The sequence below is a fragment of the Anguilla rostrata genome, chromosome 2 (genome assembly GCF_018555375.3).
Source record: "Anguilla rostrata isolate EN2019 chromosome 2, ASM1855537v3, whole genome shotgun sequence".
Lineage (NCBI taxonomy): Eukaryota > Metazoa > Chordata > Actinopteri > Anguilliformes > Anguillidae > Anguilla > Anguilla rostrata.
Genome location: NC_057934.1, coordinates 11,707,701 through 11,721,424, shown reverse-complemented (window position 1 = coordinate 11,721,424; position 13,724 = coordinate 11,707,701). Strand labels below are relative to the sequence as shown.

The 13,724-nt window shown below is 36.6% G+C and overlaps 1 long non-coding RNA gene across 5 annotated transcripts in view; it reads left to right on the top strand.

Annotated features, from left to right (window-relative positions):
• LOC135246549 (uncharacterized) overlaps positions 1-13,724 on the top strand; it is a 43,880-nt gene that overhangs the window by 12,720 nt on the left and 17,436 nt on the right. The window contains exon 3 of one of the 5 annotated variants that reach the window (XR_010327758.1): positions 6,113-7,056. The exons of the other annotated variants lie outside the window; for them this stretch is intronic. This is a non-coding gene — a long non-coding RNA (uncharacterized LOC135246549). Of the gene's footprint in view, positions 1-6,112; positions 7,057-13,724 lie in introns of those variants that run through there. 5 annotated transcript variants of the gene reach the window in all.

Sequence of the window (13,724 nt, the reverse complement as noted above, 5' to 3'; positions counted from 1 at the left end):
TAGCTTTTTTTTATTTTATACAATCCCATTTTTTGTATAGATTTTGGTAACTTGTGAAAGGGAGGTCAGTTTAGTGCTGGCAAGCGACTGAACCAAAAATACAGGGTTGAGGGCAATATGCAAAAAATATCCATTAACAAGAAATATATTTTTTTAACAGTGCTGGTGCATCTGAGGTATAGAGTACAGCAGCACTGTCTTATCTGTTTTTCATACAATTCCTTAAATCTAGAAAGAATGGAAATTCAGATATCCTCATACTTTATAAATTTATAAATGCTTCCTTTTGGTTCCAAACATTTTCTTTAAGAGTAGATTTTCCTCATTTGTTGTTTATTCAAATAGGAAGCTTGTGCAAAAAGAAACCATGCTTTAACAAATTCACTCAAGTAACAGGATTTACAGTCATAAACAGTATTGATATGGGAGAAAAAGCAACTGGTTGTGGATGAAAATCATGAGTTGCCTTGTGTTATTTGAGGAGAGCTTTAAGTGGATGTGGAATCTCAATGACATTTTGCAACAGTTGACATCCTGTCTGGATGAAGAATGTTAAGAAACTGTCTGTTAGTAGATATGATTGTTTCACAGTTATATTTCAGCCTGTACCAAAAGTGCATGTGTATGCACTTCAATAATGCCAGTGATCACAATGGAATTTCCTATGCCTCAATGGAAAATAATTCAAGATGTAACCCGGCAGCTGGTTTTCTATGAATGATACAGCACAAACAATGTCTTCTTGGCCATTAAACTTCTGATTGCACTTATTATTAATCTCACCACTTATATTTGGATCCAAATGGACTCACAGAGGTGTCCAAAAGCTGCAGTCATGAACTTAATTGCACTCAACATAATTTGAATGTAGCTCTATTTTTCATAATACTGACCTCCAAAAGTTTTATTTTTGAAACTATAATTGGGGCATTATTCACTATAGACACACAACATACTTCAATTATTAATATTTTAAATGGAATAAAAGTGTAGGTATTTATCCATGAATTGATATATTGCACAGTATTATAGACATAATTATATTTGCACGTATAAAAATAAATAAATATTTCTATTTTTTGTATGAAAAACAAGAAATTATACAATGTGATTATCTTTCGGCTTAGGACATCAATGTTTAAACATGAAGCATTTCATCCATTGTAATCAGATACAAGCATAAATAAATAATTTTCAGTTTAATTTTCCCTGGAGTGATGAAGTGTTTTGTAGAAATCAAGGGAAATTAAACAAATGGTACAAAGAAAACAACAAAAAAAACCTACTTGGGATTTGATTCTCAACCTGCTTTTATTATCATGCCCTGGAGTCATCACCCTTAGCCTGCTGTTCCGTGCTTGAAAGCTTGAAAGTTACCTTTGCCCACTTGGATTTTTCAGATCAGCTTCTAATTTATTTTTCAACTCTTCTATTGACTTAAAGCGCAGAGGCTATTAAAGTAGATCGGGGTGATTACTGCGATTGACTCTTCCAACTTATTTTGTGGTTAAACCTCAATTGTCTAAATCAGTAAAGCAGTCCAACTTCTAATTAGGTGAAAAGGTACTGGTTAATGAGAATGTTTTACTGACACCTACAAATGCTGTAAAGCAACCAAAAAATCCTGGAAGTATCTACATGTAAAATTCCCAGTCTGACTGAGAAAAAATACCACGAGAACATACACTTAGAACGCATTTGTCAACAGTCAGGAAGATATTGTGATTGCATTATGACCAGAATTCACTGGCCATTCCAAGTGTGATTGATATGTGCACAATCTGACTTTCTTGATGTTCTGGAAAATCTACATCACCTTTTGTGAGCTAACTTGTTCTGATCGGTCCAGATGGGTGAGACCTCTATGCCTGGTCATAGAAGGTTCAGGTGTGGGTTATACTGTAAGCCAATGAAGGAGAGGATTGCACTGAGAAAACAGGATTGACTTTTTACGGGCAGACGTATGATTGATTTATGTCAGCCAGCACACCTCCAGTTAGCACTACATTAGTGCTTCACAATAACACGCTAGGTGCCCATACGCTCTCGACTGTCAGCAATGATATATATGCCTCTTCTCTAACTCCTGCCCTCCTGTAGTGCTTTGTGCTCTGTTTTTAAAATGGTTACTGATTTGCACGTGAACACACTAAAGGTATGTGTATGCTTCGGGGACCATGCTCCTTAAATAGATATAGCTAGCACTGTGGTGACTCCACAGGCACAGTTAAAAATACCACATTAGGAAAGAAATAATAATTTTTAAAAGTAATAATAAATCAGTTGCACTCAAATGGCATGTTATTAATGGCTGCATACAAATTCAGCCTGAACTACATTACATATTTAACATTTACAATGAACTTTTAACATTAACATAAGCAGTCATGCAACAGGGGAGGGAATTAAATGTGCACCATTATGTGACCTAAACTGCTCTCATTCTGTTAAAAACTGGAAAAAAACTGTATGCTAATGTGTGTATATATGTGTATATATATACAGATTTTAACAATACTTCATGCTGAGTTCTACAAACTTTATACATGCCGAATTTGAGCAGAATATATTCAAACATTAAATGTATTGCGTACGGAGATGAATCGGCTTTATAGGCATAGGTTGTGGTGAGATCAGAAATTATGAAAACAAAATCCTCAAAAAAACTACTGTAGACAGGATGTGTAGCTTGAAATTAACTACGAATTGACAAAAGTACTGAAATTGAGCTTCTTTGCTGTTGTAACACAGAAGCTTTCAAAATGTTTAAGTGCTAAAGTAAAAATAAGAAATGACATTTTGTATCATATTTTCACAAAACCTATTCTGTAAGATCACCAACTGAACAGTGGCAAACATGTTGATCTACGCAGAAGTGTTTGAGTATCCAAATTTTAAAATGTATCAACCTCAAACATGCTCTTGCTGTAGTGTAATCAGATCAAGGGAAGTTCTCTAAGACTGCCAGAAAAATACCCATTTCAAATGTTCAGGCAACACGATTAATCTGAATTTTGTGGCAGATATTGATATAATGATAAAGCCTCTCAATTAACGCCTTCAGACAAAAATCTGTAGGCTGTTGATCAGATTTGCTGCGATGCTGAGATTATCTGTGGAGGAATCAGCCCTTTAGTCTGTCCTTATCTGGTTTCATTTTATGTTGTCATCCAAGGTGGTCTTATTCTGTTTCATGATAAGATTGCTGTTTAAGATTAATATGATCTAGTTAGCTCAAGCTTGTTCAATCAAGCTAAACAAGCATGTAAGTCGGACCTTTAAAAGAGTAAAGAGAGTAACAATGACTTCTTTCTGATAATGAGGTTAAAGAAATGGGTAAGCAGTGAATATATTTAAATGTTTTTACAATTAATTATAGGCCTGAGTACTTTCAGTTTGGAAGCACTGCCATCTGCCTTGCAGAATACAGAAGATAGCAAAAAAAGGGAAATATATAAATAACTAGTGAGACCGTTTGGTGAAATATGAACTTGCATTTGAATGTGCACTTGCCAAAAATGTATTATTTAAATGTCTACTTTATCACAAAATATGTGGTGATCTTGCATCATTAATACTGTACATAATAGAACCACTCTAAAACAACCCTGAAACATCTGGCAACACTTCCGGAACCTCTGGTAACATTCCTGAAAGTACTAGTCATGGAAATTGGAAGTTTCCTAGAAGTTCATTAGCTTCTCGTGGAATCTCACCTCACATTTGTTATGAAGAAAATAAATATTTTTATCTATTTTCTTCATAACAAATGTGTAAATGTGAAATTGCCCCTATTGTGTTAAGGACAGGGTTCTCTGTGCTTTTATTGCAACAGTTATATAGGTTATTATTCTGGAAAATCTTTTTTAAATTCTCTAAAAATTTAGCTCATCAATTAACATTGTAGAAAGAGTCCATTTGAATCCTTATCAAAATGATAGCTTCCAATGACAAATGCTTGGGTATATTGGGTAGCTACACACACACACACACGTTACAGGAATGGTCTGGTATCATGCAAGTCTCTAGAGGGTCTCCCTGTATGTGCCACCAGGCCCATCCAGCTCATACAGTGTCCTGCTGCTTTTCTTATCAATAACCAGCCCAAGTACCTCCATGTCATGGCCTCCCTCTCTTGTTTACCAGCCAAAATACAATGTAGGGCCCTAAGGGGAGCAAAAGCACTGCACCTCCAGTCTGTTGTGAAACCTTACTGTCTAGCCAGATCACTACACTATGCAACCAACAAACTGAAAATACGACAATATATGAAAGGATAGGTTATCAGGGTCACAAATGATATTGCAATGATATTGATATGGCATTCGCCCTCTACTTTGAAGGAAGAGTCATGACTGATTCAGACACTTTATACTTGCAGAGCACCTTCCGTAGAACTTGTCACTTTAAAAATATACAAATACTTTTTTGTAATGCCAAAACAGTTTGAGTTCAAAATTTCACATTGTCAAATACAATAGATACAAAGAAACCTAGGCAGAAATATTAACCAAAAAAATAAAAATTTCAATGCTTTATTCCCCCAGAGATGTCCAGAGACTCTCCATTGAATGACAAAAAAGTGTTTTATGTGCTTATGTTTATTATTCTCCAGTTTCTAAATCCCCATGTGTTTGAATAAATACAATTGTTGCAAACCTTCTTCTTACTCTAGACACTAATTTATGTTTGTGGATGTGTTCCTGTCACCACACATGTATAATTTCCTGCTTGCCTCAAAGAATTCTGACTGGTCTTTCAACATTCTTCAGACAATTTCTACTCTCAAAGGCACACTAAAGTGTCCAATCATATTTTTACTGAAAAAAAGAAGCATGTTTGTCATTCTACCCTATTTATTCTCACTATGAAGATGGCTGCCACCTAAATTCTATGATTTCAGTAAGATTTTTGTACTGATTTGTTTTCAAGCTGACACAAAATAGTGATTTTTTACCCTCTTCAGACTCCCTTAGGTTTGCTTGCTTCTCCACATTCCACTATTAACCATTCTGGTTTGCTGAAAATACACTCCCCAGCATTTGAACGAAAAAGAGTGCTCACAAAACATGTACTCTTACCCTACATGAAGAAAATATTAACATGGGTGAGCTCAAAGTAAATAGCATTGTGAATGCTATTGATTGACACTGCTACATAGATGATATTTTGACAGGGTTTAGTCATAGTTGCAAGTTGCATCCCTCCAAGGAGGGAATGTAATGACTGTCCATACATCAGTAGGTGTCTCTTTCTTCTTGCCATTACATAGTTCTGTAAAATATGTGTGGTATACATTAGGATGTCTTGAGCATTTTCATCAGAATCCTAAGCTGATAGGTCAACACTAATGATGCGAAACATAACATGGTTAAAGCTGACTGGGTGTTCTGTGTGTTGTCTTAAAAAACTTTTATTAATGTTAACTGATAAAAACATAGCTTTAATTTCACCTGTAGCACATACTTATTTTTCATTATTTACTTTTAATTACGATTTTATTTTCAACCTAGTGTCACATTTTTTTCACTTCTAGTAGTAAGACAACATTGCACAACATATGCACATTTGACAAAGAGAATGTGCACATTTGATAAAGAGAACCATAGTTTAAACTCAAGATTAATAGTGAAACGTTTTGGTGACTATGCAGACACTGTAGTTAAATGGCACAATCAGTCAGAACACCACATCTTAGTCAGCACTTGATGACATGGACACATGCAATATTTTCATTTAAGAAAACTCAAATACAAAATTCATTCATCAGCATGTGACAAATAACTGACTGTTGTGTCCTTGTTGATGAAGAAAACACTCTTGTGTATTTAATCATTCGAAAGGCTCATTGCACAGAGCGAGACACATTCATAAAACTCACTACTTTAAAGTAGTTTTGTGAGAGAGACTACAGGCATTGTTTAGACAATGACAATATGATGACATAGATAGATTGGCGGCCTGTCCAGGATGCATTCCTGCCTCCTGCCCAATGCACACTGGGATTGGCTCCAGCACCCCCCACGACCCTGCCCAGGATAAGCGGGTATAGATAATGGATGGATGAATATGTTGACAATGCCAGAAAACACTCCTCCTTTCTTGCCTCCAGGACACTCCCACCGACGGCATCCCACTTAAAGACAACTGAGGATGAGGCTAGAAATTCTAGTACAGAATTTAAGATTGAAATGGCTTGCCTCACTGTACACTGGAGTCCAGGGATTAATCACAGCTACACCCTTTAACATAAAGGGAGGAAGGTAGAGTTGCATGGAATGGTGTCAGTTTTCACATTTAATATTATAAGAAATGGCTTTGAAGGTGTTCTTTTTGATGGATTCCGGGGGGCCCTAATTAGAACATCAGTGCTGCTCTGTGCAGTTCATCACGTCTTTTCCCATGAGCCCAAGCGTGACAAATGCAGATGCGGCTCAGCCATAATCAATCATATTAATCACAATTAATTGCACTTCATTGTGAAAAGTGGAGTTCAAGGCTCAATAAAATGGTGTTCTAAGCAGCCTTCTAAATACATTTCAAATCAGGCTAATAAAATTGCCATTTGCTTCACATTGGGGTATTAGCACATAATGATATTCTCTCTGTAAGCTTGTTACTTACAGTAGATAGTTGTTTAAAGAAGCTATACTAAACTGTTCTTTATTCTGGAAATTTGATTATTTCTTCTTTATTGAGGTGAGTTGTCTGATTTACATTTTTACCTCATTGAATTCAAATGGCTTTTATCACAACGGAATGACTGGACATTAGCGGTGCAGTATGTATGTTTGGAGAAATGAGCAAGAGAAAGCTAGATTTTGGGGGGAAAAAAAGTTTAATTCTCCTTAGCTCTCCCTACAAAGACCCACCCATGTTTCAGTTATTCCCCCCAGTTGTCCGGTTTCCATTCAGGTGCTCGGGTGACCTTAGACCTTTGTGTTTCCCATTGGTATGTTTCTTGATGTGTCTCTTTGGAATTGTTTAAAGATTTACACATTTTTGGTGCATTTCTGTAGGTGCTTTTAAATGTTAGTGTGTAATAAATTAGGCCAGGCCAAAGACATACTGGGGAAAAAGAATTTATTTGCATAAAGGGTTATACATTAAAACAATCATTGGTCATTGATAGATGTTGATTCAGCATGAAGCTTTAAAACAAAGTGAATGCTACTTTAGAAGCAAAAAAGGTGAGAAAAAGCTAAATTAAATTCCAAAAAGTCTGATGAGTTTCTTTTTCAAGAATTTAAATACAGCTAATACAAGCCCACGTGGTAAAGGTTTGAAACAAAAGGTATGAAAAATGTCTAATTTTAATATTTCATGCTATACAGTGAATACAACTTCAGACACAAAAATACTTTTTTAGAAGAAGAATGAGTGAGATGTAAAATGCCTGCTAGTTTCAAGTTGCTCAGATTCTGCGAAGGCTTTTGTCCAGAGAAAATGGCCGCCGCTGTTGCTCCCTGCAGAAGCTAAAATGTTATGCTAGATGGGGACATCGAGAAAAGGCTAGCAAGGGGGCAGGCCACACCCCTGAATATCTCACAGCCCTTGTCATAGCTCTACTGCAACAAGGCAACAAGAAGCCTGCTATGCTAATAACAGTCATTTCTAGTGAGACCATTCAAGCCACAACAGTTGGGGGCTTTGTCAACCAGAAAACTGCAGAGCACGAGAGTTTCTGTGTTAGCAGCAGATACCCAGTTTTAAAATAAACATGGAAAGACCTTTCGTTAAAAAAAAATCACAAATAAAAAATACCAACCATCATGATAGTATTATGTTTCTTCAAATAAAGAAAAAATCCAAAATCCCTAAACTTGTATTGTGTTCTTTATATTATATTGAGGTGTCTATAGGGAGCTTTATTATTTATTTATTTATTTGGAATGTGCTCAATCTGCTTGCATTTTTTTTCCTGATGATGAGATTTTCAAAAAATGGAGAATTGGCCTGACCACAAGTCAAGCTTGTAAGGCCATATGGTTAATCAGATATTACAAAAACCTCCATAGACTATGGGACACCATTTAGGGAAAAAATAATCCATATTAATCCATTATGTTTTGGTTGCTTGGCATATATACTGGTTTTATTTGCGCATGTAGTGGTTTTTCATTGACTCATTTGTTGGTTTGTCATTTACGTCTATATTGGTTTATCACTGACGCATTTATTGGTTTTTCATTTATGCATATTGGTTTGATATACGATGATTGGTTTGTTAATTACATATATTTTGATTTGACGTAGATACTTGCATATTGGTTTGTTATTTACGCATTTATTGGTTTGTTTTGTGCAAATGTTTTGTCATTGTTGCTTTTATATTGGTTTATTATTTACACATCTGTTGGTTTGATTGTCATATATACTGGTTTGCTTTACATTTATATTGGTTTGCTATACACATGTATTTGTTAGTCATTCACACATAGACATATATTATATTGTTTGTTATGTTTATTGTTTGGCTTCACTTTCATATAGCATTAATATAGGCATGTATTGGTTAGTCATTTGTGCATATATTAGTTTTTTATTTATGCATCTATTGGTTTGATTATGATGTACATTGGTTTGATATAGGAATGTATTAGTTAGTCATTTGCACGATTATTGGTTTATTTATTGGTTTTATTTCCATTTAAATGTATTTGGTTAAGTTTAGGCAAAATGAAAATTTAAGGTTTACATAATGTCTAATGAACCATATGGCCTTATACACATGAAATATGGTCGGATCAATTATCACCCATTATTTGGAGATCTCATTATTAGGGAAAACATTTTGCTATACACATTTTTTCAATCTTTAATTTTAATCAAAGTAGAGGGAGCATTAAAAGATAAAAAGCTCCCAATAGACACCTAACCATCCTTTAAATGCTTAATGTATTTGCTATGACCTTGTAATTACTTTTTTCTAGTATATACAAATATGTATTGTACAGTATAGAAGAATTCAATTAAATTGATGCACTTTTTTTGAATAACAAACCCAAGTACTAGTATTCATTTTAATTTCTACCAACAATTCCACAAAAAGATAACTTACTAATATTACTAAATAATATTAAGTCATGACCTCAATATAGTCTTCTTTGTCTTTGATTACAATGAACAAATTATTTTACAATGTGGGAGGTGGAGGGATGGGAGAGAGATGGAGAGGTTGTTAAATTGACTGAAACCTTAACTAACTCATTATTTTTAAATCACCGGTAGCCTAGAACCTTTAGCCTGTAAAATAGGCTGTTGCAAGAAATATGACACAGTTAGGCTTAGATGTGTGGAACCAAATAAGCAGATTGTTGCAAGTTTGTTCCCATCAAGCAATTGCAAAGAAGCTTAAGATTTCCAGGTTCAGTGTTCAGTACACACTCTGAAGGGTCCAGGTGATGGGCAGTAGTAACAGGAGAAGACCAGGAAGATCAAGAGGCACAAGACATAACTTGTGTTGTCTAGCAAAAGAAAGCAACGTAAAACTGCACCACACCTACAGGAAGAACTCAATACAACTAGAGTTAAACCAGTTTCCCCGATACAGTGAAATGGCGACTATGATCTGCTAGTTTAAAAGGATGTGTATCTGTGAAAGAACCCTTTCTACGCGCTGTTAAGAAGAAGAAGAGACTTCGGTGAGTCAAGCACCATTAGCACTGGACCAAGAAAGATTGTGAAAAGGCAGATTTCACTGTTACACACTGGTTTCTCTCTAGTTGCATTAAGTTTTTAATATAGTGCAGTTTTATAATGGTTTATATTGCTACGTCACAAGATATTTGTTCACTTGGCCTCTACTAATGGTAAACAAACACTGAGCTCCGTTTACCCTGACCGGAATAGGGTTACCAGGACCCATCCCTGGAGCCAGGCCTGGTGGTGCTATCCGCAGGCAAGCACCTAGCGCCCGGGCAGCCCACATAGCTCAGCCAGGCCAAGCCCGAAAAGATTACATGGGGAAAACCGTGTGGGACCACCACCCGCAAAGTTCAGGGTAGGGATCGGGTGCAATACCTTTCCGGAAGGGGGCAGAAACTGGGTAGATCCAGGGTTTGGTTCCAGAGCCAACACTGTGAGTAGAGGTGAGCCCAACTAGTTGGCACCTCTCAGCCTCACACACCAGCTCCGGCTCCTTCTTTCTGTCGTCTGGGCAGATGACACCTGGATCGACCCCGTTCCTTCCACCTGCCTGATGGGCATTGCACTCGATCCCTTCCCTGAACCTTGCGGTTGGTGGGCCTACTCGGTTGTCCCACGTAATCTATTTGGGCTTGGCCCGGCTGAGATACGCGGGCTGCTCAGTCACCAGGCGCTAGCCTGCGGACACCACCCCAAGGCCTGGCTCCAGGGATATGTCCCAATAACTCTATTCTGGGCAGGGAAACTGAACTCTGTGTTTGTTTACCATTAGTAGGTGCCAGTTGCACAAATATCTTGAGGCGTAGCAAAATAAACCGTCATAAAACTGCACCGTAGTAAGAACTCATTGCAACTAGAGAGAAACCAGTTTCTCTGAAATGGCAACTACGATCTGCTAGTCAGAAAGGGTGTGTATCTGCCTTATCACAATCTTTCTTGGTCCAGTGTTGATGGTGCTTGACTCACCGGAGTATTTTCTACTTCTTAACAGCGCGTAGAAAGGGTTCTTTCACAGATACACATCCTTTTAGACTAGCAGATCATAGTCGCCATTTCACTGTATCGGGGAAACTGGTTTAACTCTAGTTGTATTGAGTTCTTCCTGTAGTTGTGGTGCAGTTTTATGATGGTTTCTTTCGTTTGACAACACAAGTTATGTCTTGAGTATTTTCATCTTCCTGGTGTTCTCCTGTTAACATTACTGCCCATCAGCTAACCCTTCTAAGTGTGTGCTGAACAATGCACCTTGAAACCATAGGCTTTCTCAATGCGAATATCCTTCTTGCCACAGTATGTTTACTGTAGATCTAGCCTAACTGCTTCTTCTTTGGCGTATTTATTACAATTTTAATTGCACTGAAGGTTTTGGGTTACCTATGGTTTAAAAAAAGCGTAAGGTAGATAATTTTTCACTCTATTGCATTACCCCTCCACCTCCAACTAAAACAATGCTGTTCAATTGTATTTGATGCCAAAAGTGGCTTTTTCAAGAAAACTCATGTCTTTATTAATTTTTTTAAGTAAAACTCATCTTTTTGTGTTATTGCTGGTAAAATTTGAAAATAAATGTGTATATATACTTTTATGGTTTGTTATTCAATAAATGCACATATATTAACTGAATTCTCAACATGTAGAAATTACAGCACATTTTTATACATTCATTCCCTCCATTTCTACATGTTGAAACCAAAATGTATTAAAATACCCAGTATGGAGCTCACTGTATATAATACGATCATGATTGTGGGTATTTTGAAAAAATGTCTTTCCTTGGCTGGGTATCTGCTGATGAAACACCAAAACTGACACAGCTTTTCAATTTGACGGTTGACAAAGACCTCAACTGTTATGGCCTGAATTGGCTCACCTGAAATGGCTGCTATTGGTCTCGCTGGCTTCCTGTTGACTTGTGGTAGAAGGGACGTAGGCTGTTCAGGAGGCGTGGCCTGCTCCCATGCTAGCATTTTTGAGGAGGACTTAGCATAACATCTCATCTTCTACAGGGACCAAGAGCTGCAACCCTTTCCTACAGACAGAAGCCAAGAAAAATGTATACAACTTTAGGACTAATAAGTAGTGTGCATTTCACTCACTCTCATTCTCAAAAAGTATATATTGTTTAAAAGGAGCCTTCACATTGCATTTCAATTGACTCAAGCGTCAATTCATTTAAGCATGGTCATGTTTTACACCTTTTATTTTAAACTTTGGTCCTTGTTTTGATTTTCATGTACTTTTTCTCAAAAGCATTTTTGTTTGTAAAGTAATATTCACTTTGTTTTAAAACCAATATCTTTAAAAACCAGAAACATTAGCATTTTTTATCTAAACCAGATTATATTTCACTCTTGAACTATATTTTTCCCTTATATTAATGCAGGATAATGATAATCACACTAACAAATATTCACTTTTTTAATCATTTTAATAAGAATATTTCTTATTCCCTCTACGGGCTCTGAAGGCTGGCTGTCTCTCTTGGCGGTGTTGATCCACTGCCTTTCAATTGTAGGAAAAGGAAGGGAAATTCATGTTAGTTTTTCATCAAATAAATCAACTAAAAATTGGAAATCAAACATTTCACAGATATTTAGTGTCAGACAAGGCTAATAACTAACTATTTCAAACATCCAAATCCATTCAAATAAATATGTTGGTTCAAATGATGACTGCACCTCCAGTTCTGATGCACCACCAATTATGATGAATTATATGAATTACTCACAGTTATAATCACAGATACAGTGTTAAAAAAATAAAAAAATTTTTAAAAAAAACTTACCGATCTTTCTGAATTATATTGACCACCTCCCTGAGCAGTGGCATCTGGAAGGGACAGATCATAAAATGACCAGGGAGGAGACAATAAATCTTAAATGACAATTTATTAAAGTATAAGGGAAAGACTTGAGGCCAGTATTAGACTGAAACTGTCTGATGAACTTGCATGCTTGCAATGACACCAGAATTATCTGACTGAAACTCTCCCTGGGTGACATTAAGCCCAGTTTGTTGCTGCTCTGTGGGCATCCCAGTACATGGGACACAACCACACAATGGAATCCTATATCGTAACAGGATGTACTATTCAACAGGGCCCAGAACTCACCTAGTGCCCAATAGGATGTCTGGGAACATCCAGCCAACTTTTCGTTAAGTGAATCCAGCCTGAAAACCAACAAATGCATTTCAGGCAAAACCCAGTATTTACTATGGGTGGGGGGAAAATTGATTCAGTAGTGTATCAAAACCATATTTCGGCTAATGTGATGTAAAGTTTTTTTTTCGCATGTTAACATTAGGCAATTGTTTGTTAGTGAGCTAAATTACATGAAGCAAATCTGCGTGTTTCAGCCTCAGATTCTTTATGTTCCTGTTGATTTCTGTCTCTAGTCTTTACCCTACAAAAACTTTCAGCAATTTGGAACCCAGTCCAGTGAATTCACACTCGCAGCACCTGACTGATTGTATTCAGCCTCTGATTAACAGATTGAATCATTTGTTATTTGTCTCAGTATTGGTCACTATCCAATTTCAGTGGAATTCTCTACTGAACCCACCTTCTCTGCAGATCAGCTGTCTTCCTTCTTTCCCTGGCTAGCTGTTTCTGAGTGTCTCGATAAGCCATCTAGAGGTATAGAGGGAGATGAATTAACATCTGGCTGTGGTCAGATGCATGAAGTAGCTAACGTACTCATAAAAATGTGAACGTGTCCGGATGTCTTACCAAATTATTCTCTGCTCTGTCCTGAAAATGTTTAATCTGAAAAGAGAGAACTCACCGGATTAATTCATTGATTGATTGAATGTAAGTCAGAGCATAAACCATGGAGATGAATATGGAAATACAAACTTCTGCACTTGGTTAATGTACACTATGTTCATGAAAATCCCTAATTATCATTATTATTATTTAATGTGAAAAAGTTAAGTAAACTGCTATTACACTGGAAAATATGAAGCAAATGTTATTACACTATCATACGGCTGTTAGTTCTGGGTAAATTTGGGTTAGTTCAGGGGCGACATAGCTCAGGAGGTAAGACCGATTGTCTGGCAGTCGGAGGGTTGCC